The following is a 6,341-nucleotide window of genomic DNA, read 5'->3' on the forward strand; positions in this document are numbered from 1 at the left end:
CTCCAGCTGTTGCAAAACTGCAACTCCCAGCATGCCCGGACAGCCTTCGGCTGTCCGGGCATGCTGGGAGTTGTAGTTTGGCAACAGCTGGAGGCACCCTGGTTGGGAAGCACTGCTCTAGACCTGTGTTCCCCAACCTGTAATTCTCCAGGTGCTGAAAAACTACAACTCCCAGCATTTTCTGACAGCCTGTGGCATCTAGATCAGTGTTCCCCAACCTGTGGCTCTCCAGCTACTGCAAAAATACAACTCCCAGCATGATGAGAGTTGTAGTTTTGCAACAGCTGGAGGCACCCTGGTTGGGAAGCGCTGCCCTAGACCTGTGTTCTCCAACCTGTAATTCTCCAGGTGCTGAAAAACTACAACTCCCAGCATTTCCTGACAGCCTGTGGTATCTAGATCAGTGTTCCCCAACCTGTGGCTCTCCAGCTACTGCAAAAATACAACTCCCAGCATGTTGGGAGTTGTAGTTTTGCAACATCAGGAGAGCCACAGGTTAAAGACAATATTAAAGGGGTTCTCCAGGATTAGAAAAACCCAGTTGCTTTATTCTAAGAACAGCGCCACGCCTGTCCTCAGGTTGTGTGTGGTATTACAACTCTGCTCCATTCACTTCTATGAAACTGAGCTGCAATACCACACACAAACTGAGGGAAATAGTGGCGCTGTTGCTGGGAGAAAAAAAATACAAAGCAACTGTGGCTTTTCTAATCCTGGATAACCATTTAAGGGGTACCTCACTACTTTAATAGGAGAAAGTGGCTAATCATGTGGGAGGGGACGGACTGACCTCTGGGACCCCCAGCAACCTCCAGAACTGGGCCCGGTCTGTCCATGTGCATGGAGCAGCGTGTTTGCTTATGGGAGCGCTGGAGATACACAAGCGACATACTCTGGTATCTCCGGCACTTTCATAGATACTCTGGCAGTGACACCGACCTCGTGTACCGTAAAGGCAAATAAAATTGGATCTGTTGCAGTACCGCGTTGCTGGTCACATGGTATGTTGTGCTATGAAAGGTGTCCAGGAATAGAAAAACATGTCTGATCTCTGGGAAACAGCGCCATTCCTGTATGCAGGTTGTGTCTGGTACTGCAGCTCGGATCTTAAATGTTTGGGATGGAGCTGCAGTACCACGCCAAACCTGAGAACAGGTGTGGTGCTGTTTTTGAATGAGTGCAGCCATGATTGGCCATATAATCCCTATTGAGGGAGCGGGGAGGGACACAGGGATATCACGTATTATACAAAATACACGTGAACTCGCCCGAATGATTTACCGCTGATTGTACGGTCTCACGGATCAAATCTGTCGTAGATACGTTCCCCTTTAACCTCCTGCACCCTTTTTTAGGCCGCTCAGTATTGCGCCCTTCTGATTCTGATAAGTTGGATCTGCAGAAATAGATGAGAATCGTTTTAGCGCTAGAAGTGTCGGTCGCCATTACAGCTTTTTATAGAATGTATTGTAACAATGTGGGGGAGGGGACTAGAAGAGTCATGTGACTTTGCAATAAACTGAATAAATCCCTGTAGATCAGTGGTCACCAAATTGGGGATCTCCAGCTGTTGCAAAACTACAACCCCCAGCATGCCCGGGCAGCCGTTGGCTGTCCGGGCATGCTGGGAGTTGTAGTTTTGCAACAGCTGGAGGCACCCTGGTTGGGACACACTTGTAGTTTCCCTTACTAGGCTGTAGGCCACTAGAAAGACCATAACCCCCATACTAACCGCAACTAAGGACTTTAAAGGACTCTGGTTTTAAAGGGGTACTCTGGAGCCAGAAAGTTATACAGGTTTGTAAATTACTTCTATATAAAAATCTTAATCCTTCCTGTACTTATCAGCTGCTGTATGCTCCACAGGAAGTTGTGTAGTTCTTTCCGGTCTGACCACAATGCTCTCTGCTGACACCTCTGTCCGTGTCTGAAACTGTCCAGGGTAGGAGCAAATTCACATAGCAAACCTCTCCTGCTCTTAACAGTTCCTGACACGGACAGAGGTGTCAGCAGAGAGCACTGTGGTCAGACCGGAAAGAACTACAGCAGCTGATAAGTACTGGAAGGATTAAGCTTTTTTTTTCTTTTTTTTTTTTAAATAAGTAATTTACAGTTGATTAAAAAGAATATATATTTTCCTCCAGAATGTTTAGCTGCATGACGAGAAGTTCTGCAACTTTACATAACCGTGTTTAAGTCACTGACAGATGTCAATACCTCTGCTTACTGTCAATATAGTATACAGCTGTATGAGCAGGACTGAGCTCCTGGATGTGCACAATGAACTGACTGCAAGCAGAGATCTTGCAAATTAAGTATCGGAAATAAAATAGGTCTGCAACATTCTGATACTGTATTGTAAGAAAGAGGGAGAGCTCTTTTTAAAGGGGTACTCCAGTGTTTAAAAACCTAGACCGCACCCTGGTTGGGAAACACTGCCTTTATAGTAATGGTGTCACTCTTCTCAATGTGTAGACGGCGGATGGTGCCGTATCGGCTGCCGTATCAAACTACAAATCCCATCATTCTATGGCTAGAGACAAGTTTCTTTAAAGGGGTACTCCGATGGAAAACTTTTTTTTTTTTTTAAATCAACTGGTGCCAGAAAGTTAAACAGATTTTTGTAAATTACTTAAATCTTAATCCTTCCAGTACTTATTAGCTGCTGAATACTACCAAGGAAATTCTTTTCTTTTTGGAACACAGAGCTCTCTGCTGACATCATGACCACAGTGTTCTCTGCTGACATCTCTGTCCATTTTAAGAAGCGTCCAGAGTAGGAAAATCCCCCGAGCAAACATAGGCTGCTCTGGACAGTTCCTAAAATGGACAGAGATGTCTGCTGAGAGCTCTGTGTTCCAAAAAATAAAATAATTTCCTCTGTATTATTCAGCAGCTAATAAGTACTGGAAGGATTAAGATTTTTTAATAGAAGTAATTTATAAATCTTCAACTTTCTGGCCCCAGTTGATTTTAAAGAAAAAAAGCTTTCCACCGGAGTACCCCTTTAATGGCTAAGATAAGTGCAGTTACCCCCTAGAGCAGTGTATAGTATAATATATAGGAGCAGGTATCAGGTTATATTTCCCCCCCTTATTCACATCTAACCATATTTCTTGCAGGAGCCTGTAGAACGTTCCGGAGCCCCTCACGTTGCTTTCCAACAATCTCTGGTAGGAATCTACTGAATGCAAAGTTAATGTGTAGAGTTACTTAGAAGCCTTGTAGACATAATCTTGGCATTACGGGCATCTACATGGGGCATTGGTTCAGTCTTGTGTATAGGGTTAAACACCTTTATATCAGTGTTTCCCAAGCAGGGTGCCTCCAGCTGTTGCAAAACTACAACTCCCAGCATGCCCGGACAGCCGTTGGCTGTCCGGGCATGCGGGGAGTTGTAGTTTTGGAACAGCTGGAGGCACCCTGGTTGGAAAACACTGCCTTATATAGTTCTGCGTGGGCGGGTCCAAAGCTAAAGGGAACCTCCCCTGCTTACCCTGTCATAAATTAGCCTGACCAGTTATAGAGATTGTATGCTGGGACCCCCCCCCCCCCCCATCCATTCCCAAAGAAATAAAAACAGTAGACACTCTCGTATCCCTCATATAAACCGCACCATTTCCAGCCCCCATAACATGGCCGTCACCCCCCGTTCCTGGCTCGGTATAGGGATCGTAGTCTGGTTGTGTATATATGCAGTGTACAGTGTGTATGTAGTAGCAAACGGAATTCTATTGAACCAGCTTTACCTCGCTTCCCGCTGTAGTCCGTGCGATGTCTTTTGTATATATTATAAATTCTCCTCCTCATCGGATGTTGCTGTTGCGGCGCCCGCGTTACTGTTGGGGGTATATAACCTTTTGTGAGGGGCGGCGCGGTCAACAGCAACGTCCTCCCGCAAAAATACAAAGCGTTCTCCCTGTCAATCTATGGTGGCGGCAGCCATTTTTTTTCCAGGTTTTTGTGATGTCATAGGGGAGGGTGTCACCGGGAGGAACCAAAAACTCTGATGTCATTGAAGGGTAGTTCCTCTGGGTCAGAGGGAGGGGGGTTCTGGGGTGGGAGTTTCTCCGAGTGATGTTACATGGGGGGGGGAGTTCCTCTGAGTGATGTCACACGGGGGGGGGGGGGGGGTCCTCTGAGTGATGTCACACGGCGGGGGGTTCCTCTGAGTGATGTCACACGGGGGGGGGGGGGGGGGGTTCCTCTGTGATGTCCCACGGGGGGGGGGGGGGGGGGGGGGGGGGTTTCCTCTGAGTGATGTCACATGGGGGGGGGGGTTTCCTCTGAGTGATGTCACACGGGGGGTTCCTCTGAGTGATGTCACACGGGGGGGGGGGTTCCTCTGAGTGATGTCACACGGGGGGGTTGTTCCTTTGAGTGATGTCACTAAGGAGGGGAAGCCCCTCATGACATCATAAGCCTGTTTACAAATGGCTCCTCCCATTCTGTGCAGGGGGGTGCACACTTTAAACCTACAATTACATATCATTTTTCTGTTTTTACCACAAATAAGGTGAATGGTTTCTTGTAGGCCGGGGTCCACAGCGCAGAGCGAACACCAGATAATCCTCCCTATAGAGTCTACCGGTGACCGCGGTGAGGTGATAGATAACCAAGTTTTATATTTTTTTAAAAATATATTAAGAGAAATCTTTTTAAGTGACCCGAAAAACCAGAGAGTAAAAGAAAACCTCACACTAGCGCCACCGCCTGGCAGACTAGCGACCCCCGCCCTCCATGCCTCGTCCTCCGGTTCCATGTCACCCTCTCCTTATACTATGTGATTGTACTTTAGCTCTTATCATCTGGAAGAATTCTCATTTAAATAATAAAAAAATGTAAAAAAAAAAATTAAAGCAAAATCTGCTTTTCTCAGTTCTGGTCTTGTTTCTTTTACATCACTGTGTGTGACATAAGGCGCGGGGTATCATGGACGAGACTGCGCGGATTCATCCGTAAGCCATAGACTCACGCGCACACGCACTCGCACACTCACACTCACTCACGCACACTCACTCACGCACACTCACACACTCACTCACTCACTCTCTTTCACGCACGCACGCACACTATTAAAAATTATTTAAAAAATGTGAAGGATCTCCTTTAAGCTGGTGCCTTTGGTCGTGCTCCCTACGTTGAAACTAACGAAAATGACTTAATTCGCCTTCCTTAAAGGGGTACCCCGCTTCACTGAGCCCTTTTAGAAGAGCTGCTGAAGGGAACGCTCAGTTGCTGTGCAAAATCGTGGCACGCATCACTTTGTAAATTTGCACAAATGACAGGAAACCTCTAGATAGCGAAGAAAAGGCAAAATACTTGCACCCATTCCTACGGCAGCCGGTTACCGGAGCAGTTTTGAGCAAAAATAATTTTCGTGCAAATAATAAACTCAACACCTTTTAAAGGTGAACTCCCAATTTATAACAAACCCAGGATTGCCATAGCCGTTAACCCTGAAGAAGAAGAAGGCTGCTTTGGATTCCTGAAATGCGTCAGATAAACTGGATGCTGGATTAATCGGTGACACCACTTGGTGTAGAGCCTGGTTCTCCAACCAGCATGTCTTCATCTGGTGCAAAACTACAACTCCCAGCATGCCTGGATAGCAAAAAACTGTCTGGGCATGCTGGAAGTTGTAGTTCTGCAACAGATGGAGGCATGCAGGTTGGGAAGGTCTGCTGTAGAGTCAGAAACCTTCAGTAGCCATTTTCCCCATATACACGCATGTCCTGGTCAGTCATGCATATAGGATTTAAATCAGTGTTTCCCAACCAGTGTGCCTCCAGCTGTTGTAAAACTACAACTCCCAGCATGCCCGGACAGCCAAAGGCTGTCCGGGCATGTTGGGAGTTGTAGTTTTACAACAACTGGAGGCACACTGGTTGGGAAACACTGATTTAAAGGGGCACTGGGAGTTGTAGTTTTTGCAACAACTGGAGGCACCCTGGTTGGGAAACACTGCCCTATCATTTTGTGTCCCCTAGAGATTTCTTTCCACCATTTAAAGGGGAACTCCACTGGAAAACATTTTTTTTTAATTTTTATTTTTTAAATCAACTGGTGCCAGAAAGTTAAACAGATTTGTAAATTACTTCTATTTAAAAATCTTAATCCTTCCAGTACTTATCAACTGCTGTGAGACATGAAAAATAAGTAATCTAGTTGCTATGGGAAACAGCTCCAAAATTCCCCTCACATTAATGTCCATGGCAACCATTTACGGCGATGCTTTAATTTCTTCAACTGTGGCGGTAAAAATTACATCTGTGGCGTCGTTTGTTATGGACATTTGCGACAGTGGGAGAATTATTATGGTGCGGTCTCCCATAGCAACC

The sequence above is a fragment of the Hyla sarda genome, chromosome 9 (genome assembly GCF_029499605.1).
Source record: "Hyla sarda isolate aHylSar1 chromosome 9, aHylSar1.hap1, whole genome shotgun sequence".
NCBI lineage: Eukaryota > Metazoa > Chordata > Amphibia > Anura > Hylidae > Hyla > Hyla sarda.